Source organism: Quercus suber, unplaced genomic scaffold (assembly GCF_002906115.3).
Source record: "Quercus suber isolate HL8 unplaced genomic scaffold, Cork oak 2.0 scaffold_582, whole genome shotgun sequence".
Taxonomy (NCBI): Eukaryota; Viridiplantae; Streptophyta; class Magnoliopsida; order Fagales; family Fagaceae; genus Quercus; species Quercus suber.
In genome coordinates this window covers 221,394-235,124 of record NW_027070027.1, presented here as the reverse complement: position 1 = coordinate 235,124, position 13,731 = coordinate 221,394, and the positions used below count along the sequence as shown (strand labels likewise).

The 13,731-nt window shown below is 41.0% G+C and overlaps 1 long non-coding RNA gene across 3 annotated transcripts; it reads right to left on the bottom strand.

The window, feature by feature from the left end:
* Nucleotides 1-4,390: 4,390 nt before the first annotated feature.
* LOC136063827 (uncharacterized) lies at nt 4,391-12,538 on the bottom strand. Of its 3 annotated transcripts, XR_010625464.1 has the most exons (4): nt 12,265-12,538; nt 12,032-12,111; nt 6,312-6,394; nt 4,391-4,998 (listed from the first exon to the last, which is right to left on the bottom strand). It is a non-coding gene; the product is annotated as an uncharacterized LOC136063827 (long non-coding RNA). The 3 variants fall into 3 exon arrangements; XR_010625466.1 differs by lacking the exon at nt 12,032-12,111; XR_010625465.1 differs by lacking the exon at nt 12,032-12,111 and having other exon boundaries at nt 6,312-6,403; nt 12,325-12,538.
* Nucleotides 12,539-13,731: the final 1,193 nt, after the last annotated feature.

The window sequence follows — 13,731 nt, the reverse complement described above, 5'->3', positions numbered from 1 at the left end:
CTGCTTCTTGGGAATCATGGATGGGTTGACGTTAAGGTGGTGACAGATGAAGGATGGGTCAATCCCAGGGGCATCGGAGGGGTCCCATGCAAACACGTCGAGGTTCCCTTTAAGGAACTCGAGTAACTCCTCCTTCTCCTAGAGAGGCAGCTGGGCCTCGACCTGGAAGAACTTCTCTGGGTCATCGTCAATTACCACCCTCTCCAGGTCCTCACATTTGGCCTCCTCGACAGCTGTACCAGTAGGTGCCAACGCAGCCCTTGATTGCTATAAACCTTCCTCGGTGGTGGCCGAGGGTTGTGGGTCAAGCCGATATGATATGGCAGCCACCGTGCACTGCCTCGCTGTGGGCTGGCAACCTCGGATTTCTAGAACCTGATCCCCTGAGGGGAATTTCACCTTCTGGTGTAAAGAGGAGGCAACACCGCCCAAGGTGTGGAGCCAGGGCCTCCCTACGATGGTTGTGTAGGGGGAGTACGTGTCCACCACTATAAAGTTCACCTCCACCACCTCTGGGCCAGTCTGTATGGGCAACCTGATCATGCCTTTTGGGATGACGAGCTTTCCATCGAAGCTCATAGGGGGGAGTTACAAGGCGTCAAGTCCTCCGGTTTTAGCCCCAACCCCTTGTAAAGGTCTGGGTACATGACCTCGGCTGCATTGCCACCATCCACCATCACTCTTCTCATGTCGTAGCCCCCAATCCTGAGGGTAACGACCAAAGCGTCATCATGGGGCTGGGTGGTCCCAATCTTGTCCTCCTCCGAGAAACTCAAGGCTAGGGGAAAATCCTTCCTGGCCTTCTTCGGCTCTGTCCGAGACTCCTCGGCTGGATGTTGGGCTACAGACAACACTCGCAAAGGGCGCGTGCCCGTTCTCCCTGGCCCCGCTAAGATTACATTAATCGTCCCAGCGGACTGCCCCATGGCAGTGTCCCTTCGAGGCTCTTGGTAGGTCTGGCCTTGCTGGTTGCTGAAATGGTGCAGAAGGTGCTTCAGCTTTCCCTCCTGGACTAGCTGGTCCAGGTGGTTCCAGAGGTTCCTGCAGTCCTCCGTGGCATGTCCGTGGTCCTGGTGGTATTAGCAGTAGCGATTTTGATTGCGCTTCTCAGGTTCCCCAGCCATTTTATTCGACCACCTGAAGTATGGTTCGTCCTTTATCTTTTCCAGCACCCTATATACGGGTTCTCGGAACACGGCGCTGACAGTCTGGGCGTTGGTCGCCCCAGATTGCCCACCGAAATCCCTCCTCGGGCGAGCGTTGCTATATCGGTCCGACCTGAAATCCCTCCTTTCCTGAGGGATAACCTTCTCCTTCCCCTTGCCCTATAGCATATCCTCCTCTACCTGCTTGTATTTATCGATCTGATCCATCAATTGCCTCACGCTGGTGGCGGGCTTATCGGTTAAGGACTTCCTTAGGCCGTGCCCTATTGGTAGTCCATTCTGGAATGTATTGATGGCAATAGCGTCGTATTTGCCGTCTAGGTCATTGTAAACCTCCCAGTACTTATCCGAGTAAGCCTTGAGAGTCTCTCCATCACGCATGGATAGGGACAGTAACGCGCTCATGGGCCGAGGAGGTTTGCTATTCGTGACAAAACGGGAACCAAAAGTCTGGGTCAGCTGTCTGTATGAGTCTATGGAATTCGTCCTCAGGCCGTTGAACCACCTCATTGCCACAGGCCCCAAGCTGGATGGGAAAACCTTGCACATCAGCGCCTCGTTCTTAGAGTGGACAGTCATTCTCTGGTTGAACTGGCTCACATGCTCCACGGGGTCCGTCTTGCCGTTGTAAACAGTGAAGGTTGGCTGCTGGAACCGCCGAGGGAGCATGCCTCCTCTATACGACGCGTGAAGGGTGACCTCGAGAGCCGATCCAGTGCCTTGCTCATGGCGTCACTCCCTAAGCCCCTAGGAGTTGGGATGTCACGCTTACGCCTCTGGTAGCGCTGCTCCTTGTGAGAGAAAGTCTCGCTCGGGGGTGTTCTAGACCCTTGCCTATATTCGTCATCACTTTCGTCGTCAGAGGGCAAGTCGGGGCTGGGTTCGGCCCGTCTCTACCGTGCATGGCGCAGCTTTCTCTTCAAATTATCTATCTCGTGTTGCATGGCCACCTTATCATCCTGTCTCTGGGATGCGTGGCTATGGGCCTCTTCTGGCCACGTGGCGGGGCCATGGTCGTGCCTCTGGGGTACATGGCTTCCGCTAGTTGTTGAGGTATATACGCTTCCCTCACGAAATCGTCCGGTCTCCTCGTTTTGACCGCGCCCGGGGTCGCCATAGCTACCCTGGTGCTAGGATTTAGCCGGTTCAGGTCAATGGGGGTTTCCTTAGTGAGGGCCTGATCCTACCATGCTTGGCTGTTGTCCTTACTAACACACGAGTTCTTCCCACAGACGGCGCCAATTGTAGGGACTGGTTTTGGGCTCTTCTGTTATTCAGAGAATGGACCCAAGCCCAGCTAACCCTGTAATGAATTTATAGAGAATGGATTCGAGAACTAGGCCCTAGCGAGGAATGCGGCGGCCATGCATGGATGTTTGGGGGTGTAATAACTTAAACGTAATTTGAGAGGTACAATAATGCTCCTCGGATGAGCCTTATAGAACTTGAAATCCTTATTACTTCTTTCAAGATTGATTACAAGGTTTGAGAGAACACAAGTTGCTACAGTACTTCTCAATTCTGATCCCTTTTTCTGTGTCCCCCTCTCAAGAGGGACTCCTTACATTATATATATCTCTTTCAGTTGATCCTGGCCCTACATTTGTTGATCAGCCAGGCCACCACTTGAGAACCTGTCCCATCAGCCGCATCCCCATTCCTCCTGTGGGTTGCAGCACCCAAGGCAGCACTGTTTAGGAGTCCTATCCTCATTAATGCGGCCAGGGCGTTAGTTGAGGGCATTTAATGTGGAGGTGATAGTTCATCCGGGGCTTGTTCCTCCACCATGCTTCCACTACCGGCACTGGGTACCTGCTATTTGCTCTTTGGGTGTTCAGGAAGATTCCCCTTGATGGCGTGCTGCGTGTCCACTTTGTGGTCTCGTCCATCCGAGGAAGGAATCTTCCTCGGCACTGTTTCTTGGGCAACTGGGCTTTACGCCCTCGTCCTCAGACCTCGGACACCTCCTCGGCGTAAGCCTTTGGGCCTAGTTCGAAGCGGGCCGTGACTGGCTAACTCTTTCTGGCCCCACAATAATATATTTTAAATATATATTAAATATGGGTGGGTCGGGTCGGGTTTGACAGGTTTGTAATTTTATGACCCAAACCCAACCCGATCCGCTATAAATTTTTTTTTTTTGTAACCCAACCCAACCCACCAAGCCTTAAAAACCGACTCAACCCGGCAGGTCGGGTTTGGCGAGTCGGTGGATTTTTTGCACACCCCTACAAACTATGATGGAAGGATAGAGAAGAGAGATTTTAAAAAGTGAGCAGTTTGTATCTTGCAAAAATGAGTTTCAATTATCTTTGTAAATGTAGTATACTTACGGATATAATGGTGATTGAGAGGATGTAAAATTAGCAACTTGGCATGGTTGTATATATGATGAAGCTGCTCGTTTTGTATCTCTAGCCTTTCCTAATCATGAAGTAAGCAAACAAATTCAAATCACATGTACAATCCTTATTCATAAATTTGTGGAGGGATGTGATAAAAGTTTGTGCAGATAAACTGTTAAATACATTCTTTTTGAATAATTGACATGTCAACTAAAACTCTCATCTTGTAGCTGAATTTTTTTAAAAAAAAAAAGAAAAAAAAAAGAAAAAGAAAAACAAAGACAGATTGTAACTTTTTTTCATTTTATTTTTATGATATATCGAAATAATAATAGTGAAGCTAATTATATGGATAACCTATAACAGGGCACTGCCCCATCATGTTTGAGGCCTCACAGATTTTTATACATATTTGTGATTTTTTTTTTAACAATTTAGGCTATATAATAGATCAAGGACATCTTATAAAGAGGGAACATAACTAAATTTATAAATAAAAAATTCTGCTTTTTATCACAAAATGCTCCTTATTTTTTTTGGTTTACACATGCTAGACTATAATCATAATAATATATCATTATGATTCAAATATAAGTAAAGATGTAAATCATTTTATACTCCACTACTGTGAGCCAAGTTCTGTAATGTTATCCATTTTGTCTTTGGAAACATAGGGAAGTTTTGAATAGAATATTTTTCTTTTCCAAGCAATGGCAATAAGTATGCTATACATTTTTTTTCAACACCTCCCAGCTGGTAGAGTTCTTTCTAAACCTTTCTAAACTCTTGGGAGATGGAAATTATGGCAGGTCTTTCCTTTTGTTGGGGTGCCTAGAGAGGCAAATACGGCAGCAGCCCATATTTTCGCAAGTGGTCTTTGCAAAATGTTTTTGTTGGCTCTTTTGATCTTGGCCCCTTGGGCACTACCCTTCCTGTTTAGATGTTGTTACCAGGAAGGAGGCATTGACTATGTTTTGATGTTGTGTGCTTACTTTAATAAAAGTTTTTAGTTCATCAAAAAATAAAAATCACACTTGCTTTATGATCTACGTAGAGTACTCCACACTATACACCGATGACATTGGGTTGACCACATGGCAAAGATTATTACTGTATATCATGCACAACTGTACCACCCATTTACCATGAGTTCTCCACCACTACAAATTGCAGTCAGCAGCTTACATTCCCTTCATTGATCAATCATTCCATTTACACTTATTCTATGAGTAGATTTGCATTGAATATTGGTTTTGGTGTGGAGCAGTCCAGTGATTATAAATAAACACTCACACAGTCATAACTTCAAGTTTGAAACTAAGCTCTCTCTCTCTTAATAATGAATCTAGAGCTTGAGGCTGTACTTATTTTGCTAAATCTTGTCTTTGCCATTGCAAGGTGAAAACAACACAACTTTCTTATATCCTTTATGCAACATAAATTTCAATGAGGTTGATGGCATGCTAAGCATGGCTGTAGTTCTGTACCTGCGATTACATATATGTACTTCCTTACATATTTGTATTGTAAGAGTTCCAATTAAAACAAAGTAGAGATTAATTACAGTAAAAAGTTTGTCCTCTATGTGATAAAAAATCAAATGAAACGTAAATTATTATAATGCATCCTGAAATGGTACAGCTGAAATTCATGCACTGCAAACAACTTATAAGAAGCTGTCCAATACATAGCAAATAGAGTAATGACACAAACACATGCAGTGCCAAACAACCAGTGCACCATTCCAAGTCAATCAATTCACCATTCCAAGTCTCTCCAAATCAAAATCAAACAAAAGAAACACCCAAAAGACAAAAATCCTCAGCACTAAATCTCAACAGAAAACCAGGAAATTAAACAGACCCACTTCCCAAATTCCATTGATTTCACCTTAATCCCCAGAAATTGGAAAGAGAAATTGTTATAGATCATGAAGTTCATGAACAAAAGCTAACATAAAATGCAAACCAAAGAATACATTGTCAAGTTATAGTAACTCATTTAACATGAACCCAAAACTTAATCCATAAGTTTATTTTTTCCATCTGTATTATATTAGGATTTGGAATTAGGAAAATAGAAAGACGCAAAATGCTCATCTGAATATTATTGGTCACTACCATCAGATTATATACATGAACAGAGTACTTAACCAACTAACTGAAAGATAACGAACTCTACTAACTAACTAACTTCAAAATCACATGCACATCATATGCTCACTTAATAGACTAAACTACTTGCAGCATATCTGCCTAACATTGAACTACATGTAGCACAGCACCCTGCTTATAGCTCTTTAACAACAACATCAGTTTCTGCATTAACTGCATCTGCAGAATCCTTCTTCAACATATTACATAATAGATGTAAAATTATCAGGACATATCATATGCATACTTATTGCTGGTGAGTTTTGGGTTGGGTCCAATAAAGTGAAAACTTTGTGCCAAACCCATTGCTGGTGAAGCTAAAGTCACAATTCTCACAGTTCACCTAGCCTGGTCTCTTGGGTTAATGTCATTTTGAAAGGGACACTTTAGAAATTATATCTTCCATCCTCAAGTTTAATCCTAATCAAGCTAGCATACTGGGAAAATGCCTCTATCACTGTAGACATTCATAAAAGGGCTCTTTTTCTCTTAACACATGGAGTAAGATGGATTTTTATATTTATTTATTATTGTGTTGATAGAAGAGCTAGATGGATTTAATTCACTATTCTGTATTAATTTCTTTATGTGTTAATGAAATGTTTTATTCAGCAAAAATAAAGAGAAAAGAAACATGGGCCACTTACAAAATTCCAAGACAGGTCAACTTTGTTGCTAACATTTAGCTGGTTGATCCTTAAACAATAGCTTCGTTGGCCCAGCGATGAACCTACAACACCTATCAAATTCAAAACTCAAAAAAATTTCACCTTTCTGAAAATTGAATAAACAACTTAGCTCATAGATTAATAATTAAAAAAAAAAATGAAAATCGAAATCCCTTACAAATAATGGTAATAAAGTTAATCATAATAATATTTTAAGGAAAATATTAAAAAAGAAAGCATAGAATACTTTTTTTTTTTTGAACCTTTGAGTTTATGAGTGTTAGTGTATAGATTAGGCTAGATTAGCCCATTAGGCTTACCCCAGTATATTACTTATAGTGCACTCATGTTACTTGTACTGCACACATACCTAGGCTATATAAGGCTCTCTTTTGTACATTGTTTTACATATATCAATATACTGACTATTCAGTCATTCTCTCTCTCTTTATATTGTTAACATGGTATCAGAGCCTTTCCTCTGATTTTTGGTTCCTGTGGACATCTCTGGCGTTCTTCCGCTGCCCTCGCCTTCATCCAATAGTCACTGTCAAGAAGCGAGTCACCGTCGTCACGCCCACAGTCCTAGAACACTCAAATTTCATCAGTTTGTTGATCAAACCGCCAAAGTAAAGACACACATTGACAGATCTAACAGTCCCGAGCAAAACCCAACCAAGAACGGCCAGAAATAACCTCTCACGTGCTCCCAAGCTCCGGCTGAAGTTTCTGCCGCTTGATCACACGCCTCCACGCGCCTCCACACGTTGCCACGCGCCGTCCTCCTTCACACACGCCTCACGCGCTTCCAGCGCCTCCACGCGCCTGCTCCTATCGTGTCTTGCCACGTCAGCCCTAGGGTGATGTCACACAGCTACGTCAGCATCCCACGTTAGCATCAGCCGTTGACTGTTGACCGTTGACTAGACCGTTGATCGTTGACTTGACCGTTGACTTTGACCAAAGTCAAAATTTTCAACAAGACCTGTCTTGCTCAGTTTTTCGCGTAGATTCCGATTTTGGGCTCCGTTTCTACATTTGAGGTCTCTAAATCTCATTTTTTGGTCATTTTCTTCATTATGGCTCAACAAAATGAACGAGACATCATATGTCCTATCACCATTATGTTGGATGGTCTACTAGCTATCATGCATGGTCTCAGAATATGATTGTTTTTCTCAAGAGTCGTAAACTGTGGAGATATGTGACTGGTTCAATTCCTAAGCCAGTACCAAACCCTAAGTCCACAGTCATAGCTGTTGAAGAGTCTTCTAAAACTACTGTTACAACAGATGATTATGAAGATCGCCTAGAGGAATGGGAGAGTATTTAGAGTAAGATCTTGTCTTGGTTTATCAATACCTCTATCCCCTCCATTCATAATCTTCTTCCTCGTCTTGAGACTGCTGAGGCTGCTTGGAAATTTTTGGCCGATCGCTATAATTGTACTAATGATTCATGATTGGAGTTCCACATTGAATCAAAACTTTATCAAATGCGCCAAGAGACAGGTCAGTCTATTTTTTATTTTTATTCTCAAACTTCTACTATGTGGGAACAACTCTCTGCTGCAGATCCTCCACTAGTGTGTTCTAAGGATATTGAGCTCTTTGTCAAATATCGGGATCGCCGTAAATTTATGCACTTCATGATGGGTTTGCGTGAGGATTTTGAGCCTACTAGGGCTTCTCTGCTTAGTCGGTCTCCTACTCCTTCTCTTGATGCTGCAGTCAAGGAGCTCATTTCTGAGGAGAACCGTCGGCCTACTCATCTTATGTCATCATCTGATCATGTATTGGCTACACCATCTCCACAGCCTCCCATTGTTACATTCACTGCTCCTCCACGAATAAACTCTGGGTATCCCACCTTTCAGTCTTCCAAAGGTACTCGCTGCAAGTTTTGCCGTGCTAAAGGCCATGACATCTCAGTTTGTCGCAAACTGCAGAAATTTGTGCAAGAGCAAAATAAAGCTTCTCTTTCTCGGGCAGCTGCTGTATGTCCTTCAGATCCATCGGTTCCTACATGTCCATCTTTGGCTTCCTCACTTACTACGGCTGATATTGAGGCAGTTGTTCAACAGGTTTTATCCCGCACTTCCACTGCCCTTTCTGTCACCTCAGGTAAACAACCTTGGTTTTTTAATACTGCATGTTGTAACCATATGACGCCTGATGAATCCCAATTTTCTGATAAGGCACCCTTAGAACATCCAATCACCATTTACACTGCTGATGGAACTCCTATGCCTGTTAGTCATAAAGGAATAATCTCTTCTCCTTGTTTATCCCTTAGTGACACTTTTCATATCCCAAAGTTATCCCTAAATTTGCTTTATGTTGGTCAACTTTGTGAATTAGGCGTAGATCTTCTATTTACTAATCATGGTGTGGATGTGCAGGATCCCCGGACGGATCAAGTGCTTGGGACAGGCCGTAAGGTTGGTCGCATGTTTGAGGTTCATGACTTGAAGATTCCTTCACAAGTTGTTTCTGCAGCTGCTACCACTACCACCTCTTCACCTGATCTATGGCATGCTCGTCTTGGTCATCCATCCTTATCTCGTCTTCAGTTGTTAGCTTCTCAAAGTCATTTAGGTTCAGTTCAATTTCAAAAATTTGATTGTACTTCCTGTCATTTTGGAAAACAAACAAAATTGCCCTTTAATAATAGTGACTTATTTTCTTCTGCACCTTTTGATCTTATACATTCTGATATTTGGGGTCCTGCACCTGTTCCTACTAAGGGGGGATCTAGATATTTTGTCATATTTGTGGATGATTTTTCTCGATATACTTGGATTTATCTGTTTCACCACAGGTCTGAACTTGTGTCTATTTACCAAACATTTCATTAAATGATTGAAACATAGTTCAATTGCATCATCAAAGTTTTTTGATCAGATAATGCTCAAGAATATAATGATAAATCTTTCCTATCCTTTTTAGACAATCATGGTACACTTACTCAGCGGTCTTGTCCTTACACCTCTCAACAAAATGGTCGTGCAGAACGAAAACATCGTCACATTCTTGATGTTATCCGCACCCTTCTTATTTCTGCCTTTCTTCCTGAGCGCTTTTGGGATGAGGCTGCACTCACCGCTGTATACACCATTAATCGTATTCCTTCACCAACTACACACAAAAAGTCACCATTTGAGCTTCTCTATGGTCAAACCCCCAACTACTCCTCTCTTCGGGTTTTTGGTTGTGCTTGCTTTATCTCTCTTCCTCCTCATGAACGAACAAAGCTTCAACCTCGTGCTCGTCTCTGTTGTTTCCTTGGTTATGGTGTATCTCAAAAAGGGTTTCGCTGCTATGATCCCTTTCTCATCGTCTTCGTTTCTCCTGTCATGTTGAGTTTTGGGAACATCGTCCTTTCACGAGTCTTCAGCAGTTTTCTACATCCTCTTCTTCTGAGTCTCCCATTTTTACTGATCTTTTCCTCCCTCTCTATCTTGAACTTGTGGAGGATTCTTCAACATTAGCTGCCTCTCCAGACGACTCATCTCCGGTTCTATCCCCAGCATATGACCCGCCTGTCTTGGATCCTGTGGCACCACCCTCTCCTGAGTCTCCTGATGGTCCTGAACTGCGTCGTTCCACTCGGGTAAGCACTCCTCCCCCTTATCTCTTTGATTATTACTGCTCTTTTGCCCTTGCCACTCTCTATGAACCTCACACCTATCGTGAGACCCATATTGACCATCTTTGGCAGCAAGCTATGAATGATGAACTAGATGCCCTTCATAAAAATCACACTTAGGATATGGTTGATTTGCCTCCTAGTCAGTCTGTAGTAGGTTGTAGGTGGGTTTACAAGATCAAGACCAAGGTTGATGGATCTGTTGAACGATACAAGGCTCGCTTAGTTGCCAAAGGCTTTACCTAGGAGTATGGCATTGACTATGAGGAAACATTTGCTCCTGTTGCTCACCTTACATCTGTCAGATGTCTCATTGCTATGGCTGCTGTTCGCCGTTGGCCTCTTTATCAAATGGATGTGAAGAATGCTTTCCTCAATGGAGATCTTCAAGAAGAAGTGTACATGCAGCCACCCCCTGGCTATCCACACTTAGGCAGTCAAGTTTGTCGCCTTCGCCGTGCTTTTTATGGCCTCAAGCAGATCCTCGAGCTTGGTTTGAAAAGTTTAGCTCAGTTGTTGCTCAGCAGGGTTTCACTTCAAGTCCTCATGACACTGCTCTGTTCGTCCGAAGATCCTCTGCTGGTATAACTCTTATTCTTCTCTATGTTGATGATATGATTATTACTGGAGATGATTCTGCAGGTATCCGCTCTCTTCAACACTTCCTTAGTTAGCATTTTGAGATGAAAGATTTGGGCACTCTCAGCTATTTTCTTGGGCTTGAGGTTACCTCATCCTCCGATGGATACTATCTTTCCCAACCTAAATATGCTTCTGATCTTCTCTCCAAAGCCGGTATCACTGACAACAAGACTGTTTCCACTCCTTTGGAATACAATGCCAAGCTCACACCTTTGGATGGTGAACCTATATCTGATGCTACTCGCTATCATCAGTTGGTTGGTAGTCTGATCTATCTCACTGTTACTCATCAGGATATTTCACATGCCGTGGGTATGGTTAATGAGTTCATGGATGCCCCTCGTTCTGTCCACTATACTGCTATTCTTTGGATTCTTCGATATGTCAAGGGCGCACTTTATCATAGTCTACACTACTCCTCTCGGTCTTCTCTTAAGCTTCATGCTTATTCAGATGCGGACTGGGCAGGTGATTCGACTGATCGATGCTCTATCACAGATTTCTGTTTCCTGTTGGGTACTTCTCTTGTCTCATGGTGTAGCAAAAAGCAAGATGTTGTTTCCCGTTCTAGTACTGAGGCCGAGTATCGTGCCCTTGCCGACACTACCTGTGAGCTTGTCTGGCTTCGTTGGCTCTTGGCTGACATGGATGCTCCACAACCCACTGCTACTTCTCTTTATTGTGACAATCGTAGTGCTATCTACATTGCTCATAATGATGTCTTCCATGAACGCACCAAGCACATTGAGATCGATTGCCACATCACTTGCCAGCATCTCAAGAAAGGCAATCTCAAGTTGTTCTCCATCTCATCTGTTGACCAGCCTACTGATATTTTCACCAAGTCTCACCCGCCTGGTCGTCTTTGAGATCTTATATCCAAACTCCAGTTGGCTTCCTCCTTGCCACCTCGAATTTGAGGGGAGATGTTAGTGTATAGATTAGGCTAGATTAGCCCATTGGGCTTAGCCCAGTATATTACTTGTACTGCACTCATGTTACTTGCACTGCACACATACCTAGCCTATATAAGGCTCTCTTTTGTACATTGTTTTATACATATCAATATACTGACTATTCAGTTATTCTCTCTCTCTCTCTCTCTCTCTCTCTCTCTCTCTCTCTCTCTCTCTCTCTCTCTCTCTCTCTCTTTATATTAACAAATCATTAAACTAAATATCTAACAATGTCAAATCCTACAACGACTAAATGTGATACTGCTTCATTAAGGCTATTTACAAATCTCTCACATTTGGATCTTGGGTACATAAAAAGTTTATTATTAGCATGTGACTCATTAAACAAATTATTTTATATCTTCAAATTAAATAGCATGCAGTTAAGAACATCACAATCATTGTCAGCTTGAATATGATAGCATGATGGGAAATTGTCTAAAACCAACAAACCTTGGAATGCAAATGCAGGAATCCTTAATGTTCTATATATTTCTGTCAAATTTTTGTATAAATATGTTGTTACAGGATGTCTGAAACAGAAAATAAACATGCAACATCAATCATAGGAAAACAAAAAATTATATGATTAAAGAATAAAAATTATTCACAAAAAGAAAGGAAAGCATAGGCAGATGAAAGAAAGAAGCAATCAAGCCTTAGGAATGGTTGGAATAGATGAGAACCTCTTCCTATATAAGATACAGGAATACCCAAAAGCATGCATCATTGATCCCGAGAGATACCTTTCAAATTTCATAGCATTCATTGAAAAAGAGGGGAGCTGTATATTAAGGTTCTTGAATCGGTGTGGTAACTGGCAAGATGCACCGTTAGCTGAGTAGGAGAGGAAGGAATTTGGGTTTTGTGATTTGCTTTTGATTGTTGTAAAAGGGGAGGTGAACCTGAAAATAGGTGGGTCTGATTATTGTGGAAGAGCAGAAGGTTTTATTCGGGCAAAAAAAAAAAAAAAAGCAGCACAACCTTTAAACGTAAAAGGTATAATTCTAGAAAGAGGAGATTAACCTACCGTGTTATTCAGTAGAAAAAAGAAAAAAGAAAAAAAGAAGGTGTTTGTTTCAATGAGAGTGGACATTAATGGTTAATTATAAGGTGGTCTTACTTAAATTTAGATAGATAGAGCAAAATTAGACTTTGATTTTAGATTTGAATTGAATAATTAGAAAGATAATTATGGTGTGGTCTTTACATAAATCTAGACACATGGTACAAAATTAGAATTCTAATTTGGAATTCTTATATATATATATATATATATAAACTAGCTTGTAACTCATTGTACATGTATAGATATACTTAAAATATATACATTAAGACGCATAGTATAATTCCTATATATGTAGTTTAAATACTAATGATAGTCATTCTTATATTTTGTTAACTCTTTAAAAATTATTGTAAGAATATTATTAGGTACAAAATGTAAATTGTCCATATATATATATATATATCTTAATTTTTGATATTGTGAAGCACTTTTTTTTTTTTTAACGGTTCATTGATGCTAGACTCTTTAGTTTTTGTACTCAATAACTCAATTGGATAAATATTTATGATGTAGTCCCACCTTTAACTCCAAAATCAAGAAATAAAACTCTAAAAATAAATAATTTAGAACACATGGCGTAAAATTAGACTTCAATTGTAGAATTTAATTAGATTTTCTCTAAATTTTGTCTATTAATATAAATATAGATATAGATTACGAAACAATGATTTTGTGTATATTTGTCCTTGTTGATAGTTTGTTAATACTAAATAGATGCTTATTTGAAATTTCATAATTTTTTTTTTTTTTTTTACTTATACTCCGGCCCCTTCTAACTCGAAATTCTGGTCCGTTCATAATGGTTATAGTTAAAAAAAAGAAGTTTAACCACTTGTACGATAAATAAGAACTCTCACTGATTAAGAAGTTATCATCATAATGGATAAAATAACCATGTATTGAATTTAAGATCTACTTTATTGCTTCTTCTTCTTCTTTTTTTCTTTTTTTTTTTTTTTGATAAGAATATCTACTTTATTTCTAATCATACGTTTGGTTTTTTATCAAATAATTATACGTTCAATGACTGAAAACAACCTTGTGGGGTTTAACTTAACTATTATTCAATTCATCACTCCACAAA